At 33.7% G+C, this 15,611-nt stretch overlaps 1 protein-coding gene and 1 pseudogene across 1 annotated transcript in view; both read left to right on the top strand.

The window, feature by feature from the left end:
* The window catches only part of LOC125842351 (BAG-associated GRAM protein 1-like), a 274,321-nt gene that overhangs the window by 183,388 nt on the left and 75,322 nt on the right, over nt 1-15,611 (top strand). The window lies entirely within an intron of this gene.
* LOC125841539 (protein FAR1-RELATED SEQUENCE 5-like) lies at nt 12,444-13,527 on the top strand (annotated as a pseudogene).

Genomic DNA, 15,611 nt, shown 5'->3' with positions numbered 1-15,611 from the left:
TGTGAATATCGACTTGTATTATGTCTCTTATACTTGTGAAGTGAAGGTTTTATCAAAATAATATGAAAGCATTTATTCCTTGAAATTGTCCTTTTTGGCATGTTTTTGCATGGTCTCCATACTTAGTACTTAATTGTGATAACCCCTTTCTTTCCCTTTTTGGACTAAAGTGTAGGGATTTGGAGATGATGACATGTCATGGCTATTTGATAGGTTTCTAAGTGTTGAAGATGAAGACTTGGTGAGTCCTCATATATTCGAGGACAATACCCCATATGTTCTTTTATGTCTTTTTAGTACTGTTTAAGTTGTGTATGGGATTAGTCCCGAATTTTGTACTCTAAAGTATTAGATGGTTTTGAGACATCATGTATAAAGTCTAGAAAGTCTTCCGCTTGCTATTTTTTTTTTATTTATGAAATGTTTTCTTGGTAAAGAAAGTTTTTAATTCCTTATGGTTTTAGTGTCTATGCGATGAATGAATGCTAAGAGGCTTGTATTGGACCTCTTTGAGGTCAAGTACGCCGATTATGACTAGGGGGTGCTCCCGGGTCGTGACAGCATGATAGCTCTCTTATAAATTCTTGTAAGCAAGTTGGTACATGTAGAACCACTAAAATACCTTAACAACTCCAAGACAACACCAATTATGTCACTCGAAATAACCAAATCTTCCCCCTCAACCAAGAGAACATCGCAGGATTTGGTACCCCTGATCCACCACTAGGGATCCACCCACAAAAGAGAAAACACACTAGAGCATAACTAGTGAATCATACTCATAATACTAACAACCATCATAAACACTCCGACCATTTACCTTGTTATAAACCAATACTTTTTAAATGAAAATCTTTCTTAGATACTTAACAATCAATAATAGTACTTACGACTCACCCCAGGTGTAAGTCCTTTCAAATGCTCAATACTGAATACAATTGATCATTTCTCACCTTGCCAATTCATACCTTGACAAAACACACACCACGAATGTAGACCCATAATGAAAAATCTGAATTGTAATTTCCACCATATAACACAATCCCTCTCTCTATCAACATTAGCTTGTACCTTGAAGATTTTTATGAATTCATGGATCTCCGTTTATCAGTGATCGCATTTTCATCAATCTTACTATATATTTCGCTAAATTTCCAATCATACTTATTACTAGACTAAAAGACAACACCAAACACTTGTCATCACCTCAAGCTAATGTCTGCACACTCTTTTCTCAAGTCTTTTTCGATAGTTTTTAACCAATCCGACACACATGTGACACTATTTCCATAGCCACAACAAAATAAATGAAATCACGCGTCTCAGAACCTAATTATCTACTCTTCTAAAGATAACTCTATAGCCTTAAGAATCAAATAAAATATTCTTGCTCTAGCCTCTCTCTAAAGGTTGTACTACATCCCACTATTTTTCTTCATTATGATTCTAGCTCTTTAATTTCTATTCAAATGGTGTCCCACCATCTCTTAAAACTTTCCATACAACCACGTTACTCACCAAATATTTAAAAAAAACCCACAACCTTAGATACTCACAAGTCGTAATTACTATACAAAATTCGCTTAATCAACAAATTCATTATATAGTTGCATCCCATTACAATTCATCCCGAACTCTTATTACCATTACGCTCAATTAGCCCTGACTATCACTATGAAGCCAACATTTCATCAACGTGACACCTCAAACTCATGTAAACTTATCAAATTTAAATGACTGACCCAATCTTGGTACGCACTTTCTTACTAAAATCTTCAATTTCCTTCACCCAACTATACTCAATGGAACTTTCTTTATCTATAAACTTATCATTCCGGTATTAATCCACTCCCTTATGGATTAAGATAAAATCATCAATCCTCATACTACCTTTCTTCTTCTTATCAAACAAGATAGGAGCACCCCACTTGGAAACACTTGGACGGATGAATCCTTTATCAAGACGCTCTTGGATTTGAGCCTTAAGTTCTCTCAACTCTGACACCCCAAGAATAGACTCAATAGAGGGGGATTCTACCTCAACATCCCGAATATGATCCAATTACGTCAAAAAATCCTGCCCCACCAGTTTCCTACCCCGCACGAAAGATATGACCTTAGGTGACTTAGGCTTGTACCCCTTTCCACTCTAATCTTTCACTACTGGAGATCTCTAGAATTACCGACTTAGCATTACAATTAAGCTTGATATAATAGGGGGACAACCAAGTCATACATAAGATTATATCAAGTCAGTTATATCCAACATAACCAAATCAACCCAACTCTAAAAATCCATAATACAACAGGACAACATGATATACATGGGTGACTATGAATGACTCTTCAATTGGGTAGAAACATGGATGAGGGCATAAAGTATATCACAAACCACATTAAATCCCAATGCAATTGAACTGACACATACGAATAATTAGAACCCGGATCAAACATAATAATAGTCATCCGGACACAGACAAGAGTAGCTCTTGTGACCACTGCATCACACCCTCAAACTCGGTCTTACCCAAAAAAACATAAAACTGAGCCCTGTCTTCTTGACAGGCAACCTCATAGCTTGGCTGCACTACTCCTCTACTTGCATTACAATTTCCCCATCCTCCACGACTTCACTGATTCCCTCATCATATGCCCAGGTTCTCCGCAATTTAACATACTTTACAACTCATATTCGATTGTTGAACACTGAATTAGATCGCGGGGGTTAGTTCGGGTACGATTCGGGGTCCATAATTATGGCTAGAAAAATAGGAGAGACAGGGTTGATATTCTGTCTCGCCCTGTCTCGCTCTGGCGGGAGGAATCCCGCACTGGCAGCCTTGCCTTGGAGGGAAAAGTCCCGCCCAACAGCTAAAACGGAAATATAACCCCTTCCAATAATTTTTTCCGGGTTCTTTTCTTTTCTAAATTCCACAAAGGTTCCCAGTTTTACTTAGCAATTTTAGAATAATCCTCATAACTAGGATAATCATTGTCTACCCCCTAGTCAATCCCACGATACACAAAACAATTCATTCTTGTTAATTCAGCACCACAACCCACACATCCCCAGGATACACCCAGACACTCACACGATCCTTAGTCAAGATCTTCTTTTCACAACGAGTTTCATGATACTCAAGTATTTACAACTTGCATAACTTCAATGACCAGGCCAACATATTGTACATATCAAAGTTTAGACACACATTTATTTTGACATAATCACCTCATCATATTCAAGCAATTACAACTTCACATTCGTAGTTAATTCGGACAACCATAAGCACACATTAAAAATTTCCAAAATACAGTACACAGATAAGTCCAAATTCTTAATTAATTATTTTGCTCCATGGATGACCATTCTTGATCACCCATGCATTCACACCACCCCTAGAGCCAGATACCAATTGGAACTTTCTCAGTTTCCAATTTTCTTTGCTTGTGGCCCTTCAGTCGTGACCACGATATCTAGTTCACTTCGTTGAGATACCAATTGGAATCGGGAGTTTCCAATTGGACTCAACTCATACTATAAGCGACGATAGTAGCTAGCGATCCCTACAAAATTGCTAATTTTAATCATAGAACTTGGTCGAACCAATTCTTAACCGCCTCATTCTTTAACTGATGGTAACCAGACCTTAAATCAATCTTAGAGAAAACTGATGCACATTGCAATTGGTAAATAAAAATCATCTATCCGAGACAATAGATACTTGTTTTGAATGGTGACCCTATTCAACTGTCGGTAGTCTATACACATCCTCTCTTGCTAGTGATAGTGTTACCACTTTTGTTGCTCTAGTTCGGTCTATAGAATTAAAGAGGAAACATACCAATTTGTATCACCCAAATACCAATTGGATTAAAGTCATAGCACGAATGAGTAGAAATAGGTGAATTTTTTCTAAAGTCCTATAGCCTTTCGGAGAAAAGTACGGACGTCATCGTACCGTTCCGTAAGACTCTACTAGACTCGTTTTGGTACAATGATATCAACAAACCTAGGGCTTTGATACCAACTTTGTCACGATCCAGACCGTCGTGATTGACACCCACATTAACGATCCGATAGAAGAACCACTACTACAATCCAAACCAAGCAATCAATCTAAAAACTAATGCATATAAGTCAAATACTAAGGAAAGAAAATAGAGTTTCCATAAACTCTAACAAAAGTTCAACAATTACTAACAAATACGAAAGAATTAACCTAGAACCTGAAAGTCAATGTACCAAAACTCTACTAACGAAAAGTCTAAGAACAAGGGGTACAACCCCGAAACTAAACAACACCTTAGACAAACGTCTGAGTCCGAAAAGAATGGACTTAAAGAAGGAAGATCCATGGCATCCTGAGAGAACTGGCTTACCCTTGAATCTGGTCATGCTCATAGTCACCTAGCTGAGGTCTATCAATAGCCACCTGAAGATGCCCTGTACTCAACAAAGAAAGAGCAAGTGCAATATCAGCACACAACCATCGTGTACTGGTAGGATCATGCGACTATCCCACTAAGTGTATATACATACAACAATATAATCACATGCACATATCGAACATATACAATATTATCAATATATATGAATAATGAACAACTTCACGATTCTCACATATTACAGTTATATCAATTTAGAGCAACATACCGTCTTCCAATATCAATCACATTAGATATGAACGAACTCATCACAAGTAGATACACAACACAATTCAATGGTCCTCTCATGTAACCCAATTCAATGGTCCTCTCACGGAACCCAAACCCAAACAATTAGCATGTCGAAACGTGGCAATCCGATCCCATATTTATGTCGAAACGTGGCAATCCAATTCAAGTTAGTTATGCCAGAACGTGGTAATCTAATCCCATATTTATGCCGGAACGTAGCAGCCGATCCCATATTTATGCCGAAACGTGGCAACTGATCCCAGTTAGTGTGTTGGATTGTGACACCCGCCCATTCAACAAACCACAATCACAATCATAATGTATATTCTCGCAATCATATAACAAGAGGTGATTCATGACATACAATTATTCAATTATCCTCATTTACAACAAGTGTGATCAATAATGCAACATTCACATACATACATGTATCAATGTATCATAATGAAGCAAGAACAAACATACATCACACAATCATAGAATCACAACCATCACCTACCTCGAATCCCTAAGACACTTGAATCTTCCCTTTCTAGATTCTTTCCACTTGTTCTAGGTCTACAAACAATTAATTTACGCAAGGATCAACAATGAAAGGTCTTATTATCCGAATTATAGCAAACCCAATAACCCTAGACCAAACCCAAGATCCTACCACCTAATTTAGGGCTTTTTCCACCATAAATTCTAGATCAAAACCCTCCCCCATTGATAATGACCCACTAGATTACGTTCTACCGATCGAAAAATAGATTCGGGGAGTTAAAACCTTAGCTTTAGCCTTAAGAATGGTGAAAAACGGTCAAGAAGTCACTTGAGGTCGTCTCCTTAGCTCTACAAATCAAAAAGTGCCAAATAATGTCATTTATGTGTTTATTAACGACTTTAAGTCACGTCTGGACCACCACGACGGACCTATCCCGCTACAGCGGCTCCGCTCTGGCGTCTCCAATCCTGCTATAGCTGCCTACATAAAGACAAAATGTTACCTGTTCACACTAAGATTATTTTCGAAAGTTCTACTCGCCCAAATTCGATTTTGTAAAATCGTACGGATTCCTTAACGTCTTAGCTATCCAGTCATGTGGTCCAAATCATAATTATATCTCTCATTAATTTCCAGATTTCCCTATATCTTAATGACTCCGATTTTATCTAAATTTAGATTAGGTTGGAAAATTCCAAGTTACTGCGAAAAAGTTTTCTGGCCCCAATTCTTTCTTCATTGACTTTTTCCTAACGACTAAATCAGGTCGTTACACAACCAATAGTAACAAACCTATACATATATTGCTGATGAACAAGAATAGTTTTTAATAGTTGGATGATAAAATCGTGTGTTGAGACTAATAACAAGAGAAGTGTAGAAACATGGTGAAATTGCTTATGCCAAACAAAGCCGTAGTGATTCTCGAAGAAAAGTACACCGAGAGGAAAATAATGATTGTTCAAGCTTTTGACGATGAGACACGTAACAGGCCATACATACATTTTTTGAGCTTTTGACGATGAGACACGTGATAGGCCATACGGACATTGTTTGGTCGCCGTCGTATCCAAGTTAAAGACTTTCATCAAGCTTGTCAATTACAACCCAAAAAAAATATGAAGGAAGAGAGAATATGGTGGAGGTGATGGAGGACATAAGGGGTGGGGGTGAGAGATACGGGTAATGGGATTGGGGGAGGAAACCTTGATGTGAGATAAAATAATTTGAATTGCTAATGTACTATTAATTGGGAGTTTAAATTTTAAGATAATTATTCAATATCATATTTAAGAGAGTTTTTTTATCTAATTAAATCTTTTAAAATATATGGTATAAATATTAAAAATGGTATTTTGTGTAATTTATTTAAATTAGAGGTAAAATAAGTATATATGGTAGTAAAATATGTCTAGTTAGGTAGTTTATCCTATTAAAAATATATAGATAATTAATTCTGAAAATATAATTAATTTAATTTATTATTCTTTGAAATAATAAATTCATTATTATTAATAATAAAAGACAAAAACATGTATATATTGGTCATGTAATTTGATTAATTTCATTTTATTACTCTTAAAATAATAAATTTATTAATTTGATGTATCCATTATCAATATATAATGTATCCAATAAACTAAACACTTAGATACATGAGTATCATTCATACAAGTACATTTATGTATCATAGAAGTATCTAGTATTATCATGTATTTGTTAGCTGTATCTAGTATTAATTTCATGTATATTTTTTTTTATATATAATTTGATGTATCAAGTATCAATTTCATACCTTATATCCAAAAACATGTATCTCGGATAAATACAAAAAATAGTCAGATACATTGTAATAACTAACAAACATATATATGATAATATTAAGATACATGATAACATAAAAATACATATGACAACACTCAGATACATGAAATAATAAATTGTGTCAAATACATGCATAAATCTCCAATAATGCGTAAATCTCTAATATATTTATTAGATACATACACACTTTATAAGATACACTGATACTACCTAGATCCGATGGGAGAAGTGATGCAAAGTTTCTTGGTTGCGTATGTAACCGACACCATCGTCAATGTTGAATTCGATAAATCTATTGGGCTTGAAATCTCTGCTTACAATGATACCCATTGTATTTGCACGCGAAGGACGTCTCCCCTTGCAAGAAAAAATGATGGGTACGTGGGAAATTGGTTTGAGAGTGAGAAAATCAAAGGCTAAGAGTTTAACATATGCGTTGACAAGTTGTAGAACATCCATTTTAATGGTGTGTTTCTTGTCACTAGCTACTGATCAAGGGAGGAGAAAGAGGAAGAATTAGAGTTTTACCCTAACTCATATTCCCTGAAAAAAAGATATATTTTTTTAATTAAAATGTTAATTTTGGAGTTTAAATGTAAAGATAATTAATTAATCATAATTTTAAGGGAGGTGGATATTTGATTGTATCTTTAACAATATATGGTATAATATATTAAAAGTGGTAATATATATAGTTGTTTGAAAGTAGAGGTAAAATTAGTATATATGGTAGTGATGCATGTCTAATAAAGTAGTTTATCCATTAAACAACTCAATAATCTTCTTAATCCAACCTTCAAAATGAAAGACCTTGGCAGGTTAACATATGTGATTCTGCATAGTTAAAGCATAATATTGTCCCACAAACATGTTTAAGTGATCAGAAGGTAGCACACACACCTATGAAGATTAATGTGAAGTACAAAACTAATGATAGCTACCCTCTTGCAGAACCAACATTGTATGCGAAGCTCATTGGTTGTCTAATTTATTTGACGATAACAAGACCTGGCATCTCTTATCCAGTTCAATTCTTGAGCCAATTTGTTACAAATCCTTATCCACATCATTTTTTCGCCCACCTTAGGATCATTCGCTATGTTTGGAGTACCATTATAATTGAGGTCTATTCTTTCATTCAACATCATCTCTAAATCTTAAGGGATATACATATACAGATTGGGCAGGATGTCCAAACTCTTGAAATTCTACGATAGGGTATGTTAATTGGATCATCACTTGTCTCATGGAAGTGCTAGAAACAACCAAGAATTTCAAAAATCATCAACAGAGGCAAAATATAGATCAATGTCAGCTTCTTGCTCTGAAATTGTGTGGATACGTCGGTTGATGGCAGAATTTCATATCTTTTTAGATGTCTCCACTTCATTACATGCTGACAATATCAGTGCAATACAACAAATTCGGTCCATCATGAGAACACAAAGTAGATCAAAGTGGACTAACATTATAATAGAGAACTTGTTATTGATCAACTCATCAATCTTTGACATATCACGTCTCATGATCAATTGGCAGACCTGTTTACAAAAATGATAACAAGGAGCCAACACCAACTCCTATTATCCAAATTAATGCTTCTTGATAAAGAGCATCAATTTGAAATGATATGTTGGCCATATCAGATATGACTCCAATGATTTGATATGATTCTTAAAGATCAGGGACAATATTATGCTTTAACTATGCAAAATCACATCAATGATATTATGCAAGATATGGTGTGATATTGTGCTAGAATCATGTTTGTATATATGGATCTTTGTGTATAAATAGTGTATAGTTTATTAATTTGTAGTGCCCAGAAATACAAAATAGTTTTCCACTCTTTTTGGTTTTTGTGTTTCAATCATATAGCAACTTAGGAGAAGAAGATGACTTTGAGGCGTTAATAATCACTTTCCTTATAGAAATATTATATGTATACACATTGGGGAAAATACAAGTAATTCACTTCAAGATACAACAGAGCTCTGGTATATACATGTAGTTTTTTCTTAAGCTATTTCTAGAGTCTTTATATTTATAAAACTTAAGAGATGACATTTTATATGAGTCATGTTTTTTCATGAACATATGACTTTTCATAAGAGTCATGTTCTTTTATAATCAAATGACTTTTCATAAGAGTCATGTTCTTTCATGAACCGTTAACCTTTCATCATATTCTTTCATGAATGGATGTGTCTGTTCAATTTAAGACATCTATATATTACAAAGAAAAAACTTATTCTATAAGAGGCACAAGTACTATGTGGCAGACAATATTTGTGTGAAGTCCTCACATGCTTTGCCAAGTGGACTTTAGGTCATAAAAGACTACAGACCCCATTTCTTTCTCTTTCTCTCTCTTTCTCCTGTTCAAAATATCTTTCCTTTTCATTTATCTATTTACTTAAAGGTTTTAAAATTTATACTTCCTCTATTTCTATTTACTAGTTAAATATTTTTAGTGATGGAACTATCAACCTTCACTAAGTCGATCACCACGAATATTTTCTCCGATTTTTGAATCTTCATCGACTAGTAATGGACCAACGGTCTTCATGGGAAAAAAATTGGACATGTAGTTCACTATATCTTTTTCAAGCTCTTCAAATGACTCGATGAAAATACGAATGGGGTTAGATAGGTAATTGAATTGTCGCGAAATGACATTTGCTAAGACAGGAAATGGATTAGATGGGAGCAAGAAACTAGGAAGTTCATTCCATTTAAGAATTGGCATGTTAGGCAAATGAACATCAATGTTGGGATTTGATTCATTTGGGAAATTTGCAAGGTTGAAATGATAGTGATAATAAGTAGAGAAACTAGCTAGAAAATTGTGTAGTATATATTGATGATATATTACTATATTCTAAAACCCAAGATGAACACATAAGATTATTAGAAAAATTCATACATATTATAGAATATTCATGCATAAGTCTAAGCAAAAAGAAAACAGACATAATGAAAAGACAAATAGAATTTTTAGGAATATAAATAGATAAAAATGGAATAAAAGGTGTGTCTCTGGGATTTCGGGTATAGGCTAGGGGGGTACTTATGTATTTTCCCAAAAAGAAATTACAATCATTTCTAGGACTAGTAAATCAAGTAAGAGAATACATACTAAAATTAGCAGGGAATTTAAAACTATTACAACAAAAGTTAAAGAAAGATGTAGACTCAATTCCAGGCCAACATCTTCAGTTGTTTACATTTCTTTTGGGAGTATTGTTGTTCCGAGCCAGGAACAAGTCGATGAAATTGCCTACGGATTATTGAATTCAGGGCTAAATTTCTTGTGGATCATGAAGCCACCCCGAAAAAACTCGTCCTTTCCCACTGTGGTATTGCCACAAGGCTATTTGGACAAAATTGGGGATAAAGGAAAAATTGTGGAATGGTGTTTGCAAGAAGAGGTTTTAGCACATGCATCTTTAGCCTGTTTCCTGCCTCATTGTGGATGGAATTCGTCAATGGAGGCCATCGTGAATGGCGTCCCTATCGTAGCATTTCCACAATGGGGTGATCAAGGCTCGAATGCTAAGTATTTAGTGGATGAATTTAAAATAGGGATAAGACTTTCTAGAGGTGTGACAGAGAATAGGATTATTCCTCGATACGAAGTTGAACAATCTTTGCGCGAGGTGTCCAGTGGTCCTAAGTCCGCGGAGATGAAATCAAATGCATTGAATTGGAAGAAGAAAGCAGCTGAGGCAGTGGCGGAAGGTGGTTCCTCCGATCAGAATTTGCAGTCTTTTATTGATGAGCTTAGGACACTACAAAGCAGTAACCAAAAGTTGGCCAAGTAATTAGTAGCTCTATCAAGTTAGTGTAACCTTGTTTATGGTTGCATAATTACAAGATGCAAGAAGAAAGGTTGAGATGGTTTGGGCATGTGAAGAGAAGATGCACAGATACTCTAGTACAGAGGTATGATTAATAGGCTGACTACGGATGGTTACAAGAGAAGTAGATGTAGGGGATAGAAGTATTGAGCAGAGGACATGACATAACTTCAGCTTACTAAGGACATGACGTTAGATAAGAAATTATGAAGGACACAAATTAGGGTAGATGATTAGTTAAGTTGCGGAGAGTTGTCTCGCTTATTCCTTCATATTAATAGTGGTAGTATTACTTTCAGTGTTTCTTGTTATTCCGTTTCTGTGACTGTTTGATGTTTCTTGTAAAGATGGTTCCCTTTTAGTATCTTTTGTCATACTTTTATTCGCATATTGTCTTGACTTCTTCTCTCGTTGTTTTCATTTTAAAAACTGCTTGGTGATTTTTTCACTTGAGCCAGGGGTCTATTAGAAATAGTCATTTACCCCATCATGTAATGATAAAGTTCGCGTATACACTAGCCTCCTCAAACCCTATTGTAAAATTATATTGGATATGTTGTTGTTTTATCTACGTTGAGACGTTGGTTATCCCCTTATCCTCTGTACTTAATTTTAATTTATGTTTTTCTTTGACTTCATACTCTTCAGTATACATTTCTTTAGTATTATCAGAGTGGTGCTAATTGTTTCTTTCCCTTTTCAGAATGACTACAATCTCAACAGTTATGTCAAGTTGTCACTGGAGATGGTATACCTTTTCATTAGGGAAAAAATTATTATGGTAGAGGCCCAATCAAAGTTGGGTGAGGCTCCATCCATTTTTTGACATGTGGATTGTGGGCCAATATGTGTACTTTGCAAATAAAATCAAATGAAATAAAATTAAAATAAAGATAAATTTCTATATAGTACAATAAAAATGGAGGGAAAGAGAGTATTATTTTCCCTCCTTAATTAGGATCTTTGTCTATCATATCTAAACCAAACAAAGTAAAAGTTCTAAAACAAAAATACAGCATTGTTGCTCTAAAACAAAAATACACCATTGTTGATCTGGTACTCTCTAGAGACGTTCAAATTTTATTCAAGTACAGTTACAAAATATATAGATCTATGAACTTATTTCTTTTACTCTCTTTGTTCTCAATATTCTTTATATTTGAACAATGATATTTTCTTACTAAAATTTTAAATAGAATGAGAAGTTGTTTATTAATAATCCTCATTATATATATAAATATATTTTATACACATCTTGAAAGCAAAATATTGCATTATCTTATACAAAATGCTCAAGATTGTGTAACACAATTATCTATGTAGACTTTTGTGTATCACATTGTTGTCATAAATGATCTCCGTGCTTGGTAGAAAGTTCCTGCCAATATAAGATATTAGTATTGGTAATTTCAAGAAATTTTGCATTCAAATTTAATGGTGATCACATATTTTAAATAAAATCTGAAATAAATTGTATAGTAAAACAAAAGACATGTATTAATATTTTTATGTGCTAATTAAGGTAATGTTTGAAAAATACAATTTTTAATGATATAATTTGTTTCTTGTGCATATTCTGCTTTAAATTTTAAAAAATGGAGGACGTACATGTTGATAAAGAGCCCGAGGATGCACATATTGATAAAGGGTCTTCTCTTCAAGAAGGTAATACATTTCATTTATATGATATTTTCTTAATTTGAGTATGAAGGTTCTCTATTAAATAAATTCTATTTATATTTTTACCTATTTCTTAAGTTTTGATACTCAAAAATTAAAATTATTATTGTAGATTTCAATGTTAACGATAACGAATATTCTACAAGAGCAAATAATGTTTATAACATTAGCAAGAACTTTGCTTTTGAGATTGATATGAAATTTAATTCTGAAGAAGAATCATACAATGCATATAATTCATATGCTCTGGCAAAAGGTTACGGTATTAGAAAAAGTGCAAAGACTTACAACATAAATAAAGAAGTAACAAGACGGTTATTTCTTTGTTCTTGTGAAGGAAAATCTGATAAGCTTTCCCTTTTTCAAGAAAGAAAGCGACAAAGATTAGAATATAGATGTGGTTGTATGGCTCGTATAAAATTCAAATTTTCAAATGGAATATGGGAAGTATGTGAATTCTATGATGTGCATAGTCATCCCATGATAGAAGATAATTTGAAACATTTCATACAATCGGGTCGTAAGCTTACAAGTGCTACTAAAAGTATTCTTAGTTCTATGGTGGATGTCGGTATTCGTACAAAAAAAGTGGTTCGATACCTTCATAATGAAGTTGGTAAAATTGAAAATGCGGGATTTATTGAACAAGATGCTCATAACTTTATACAAACACATAAGAGGAATATGATTAGTAGTGGAGATGCTCAAACCATGATAAATCATTTTATGCATTTACAATCAGAGGATTCAAACTTCTTTTAATCTTTTCAAGTTGATGAAGATGGCAGATTGTGTAATTTCTTTTGGAGAGATAGTATATCTAAATTGCACTACGAGTGTTTTGGGGATGTGATGATTTTTGACACTACTTATCGTACAAATAGATATGACATGATTTGTGCTCCATTTGTTGGTGTGAATAACCACTGGAAAAATACTTTCTTTGGATGTGCATTTTTATGCAATGAAACAAGTGATTCTTTTGTTTGGCTATTTTAAACATTTTTGAAAGCAATGGGAGGGAAAACACCAAAAACAATCTTTACTGATCAAGCTCCTGCCATAGCTTTTGCTATTAAGGAAGTTTTTCCTGGAACATGTCACAGATTGTGTGAATGGCACATTGATAGAAATGCTCAAAAAATATATCACAACTTTACTTTAAATCAGGATTTCGATATTGCTTTGATACTCTCTTGTGGAGGTGCAATTCAGAACCAGAATTTGAGTTAGTATGAAAAAAAGATGATTGGGATTGTGCAAGTAATACTTGGCTTCAAAAGTTGTATGATCTGAGAAAAAAATGGTATCCTGTATTTAGCCGTTCTATTTTCTCAGCGGATATCAAATCGACCCAAAGAAGTGAGAGCACAAATAGAGTCTTCACTGAAATGTCATGCAAGACAATGAGTATAACGGAGTTTGTAAAGCATTATGAGCAACAGATAATTGAAATGCGTGATATTGAAGCTATAGAGGATTATAAATCTCGGGGTGATCCTAAAATTTTCATTGAAGATTGTGGGATATTAAAGCATGCTACTAGGGTGTACACCAGGAGAATTTACACAAGATTTCTACAAGGGACAACCAAAAGAGTAATCAATGTTGAAACTGAAGGGAGTCTAACAAAATATACAATTTTAAAGGGTGAAAGTGAGAAAACTGAAATTGTCCAGTTCAATGCTCTTGACAATTCTATTATTTGTAGTTGTCATATGTTTGAATCAATGGGTTGGTTATGCTGTCACACACTTAAAGTTTTGTTCTTTGACTTGAATTTTTCTTCTATTCCTGAGAAATACATTTTGAAAAGATGGTCTAAGAATGCTAAGCATGAGAATGAATTTGCGGAGTACACCAAAAAGAAGGGAACAACAAAATCTTCTATGACAATTCGTTTGAACGGGTTAATGAAAGAATCATTTATTGTCATGACTTTAGCTGCAAATGATATAGATTCGAAAGAAATTGCTAGAAGGTATTTGTACCAAGCAAGAGTTGAGATTACTAAGCATTAAATCGAATTGTATGGTGGAAATTGTGACAAAAATAGACACAAATTTGATTCATCCGTTGATCCTTTTATTGGGGCTAAGGATCGAATTTTGGATCCAATTAAGAAAAAAGGAAAGGGAAATGAATATTCAAGAATGAAGCCAAAAGGTGAGAAAAAAAAGAAAAAGACATCACATGTGACATTCAAAAGCAAAGCAGGAAAAAAACATGAACATGAAAAAACAGTGAATTTTGACATACAATCAGCCTCAATGTAACAAATACAACACAAATCTATGGGATTAAGTTTTGAGGTTTGTTCTCTCTTTAACAAGTTAAATAATTTTTTCATTGTTTGTTATTATATTCATACATATACTAATCTTGATCTTTTATTTTTCTATATCAAATATGCAGTTACATGGAGATTCATCCAATATTTTTCCTCAATTTTTGACTCAAAATCTGAATTCACAATGTGAAGCTTGCATGCAGAGTCAACAATCAAACAAACAGATATTTGAAGAAAATTCAATTTGATCTTTGGTGCATATCTTAATTTTTGATATTTGAAGCATTAAAAATCAGTGCACCAATATTTTTTTTGTATTTTGACATTACAAGTGACATGCAAAGCAAGAAGATCCATAGAGATCTATTGTCAAATACATATATGAAATATGTTTTTGTTAATTTAATTGTGTTGATAGTATTAAAAAATTCAAGAAAGATGAAGAAAAAATTGTACCTGAAAATCATATATCGATCAAAATCATAGTAGAAGCTTTAAGGAGAATCATCCATAGCTTCACCCAATTTTTTTTTTTAAATTCTCCTTTAGTATCAACAAGAGTATCAAGCAACAATAAATTTTTTATTCTTTTTTGACATCAACAACATTGAATGTTTATCTTCTTTCTTCTTTGAAGAAGAGAAAAAGAAACCCAGAACCTTCTTCATCTTCTCTCTCAGATTTAAGTGAACATTTAATATATGTGGACCCCATTATTTACTTTTGATTTTTTTTAGCCTTTATTTTAAGAAATGGTCCACAATCCATGTGTCAAAAAATGGTTGGGCCTCTA

Source organism: Solanum stenotomum, chromosome 10, assembly GCF_019186545.1.
Source record: "Solanum stenotomum isolate F172 chromosome 10, ASM1918654v1, whole genome shotgun sequence".
Lineage (NCBI taxonomy): Eukaryota > Viridiplantae > Streptophyta > Magnoliopsida > Solanales > Solanaceae > Solanum > Solanum stenotomum.
This window is presented reverse-complemented; position numbering and strand designations above follow the sequence as displayed.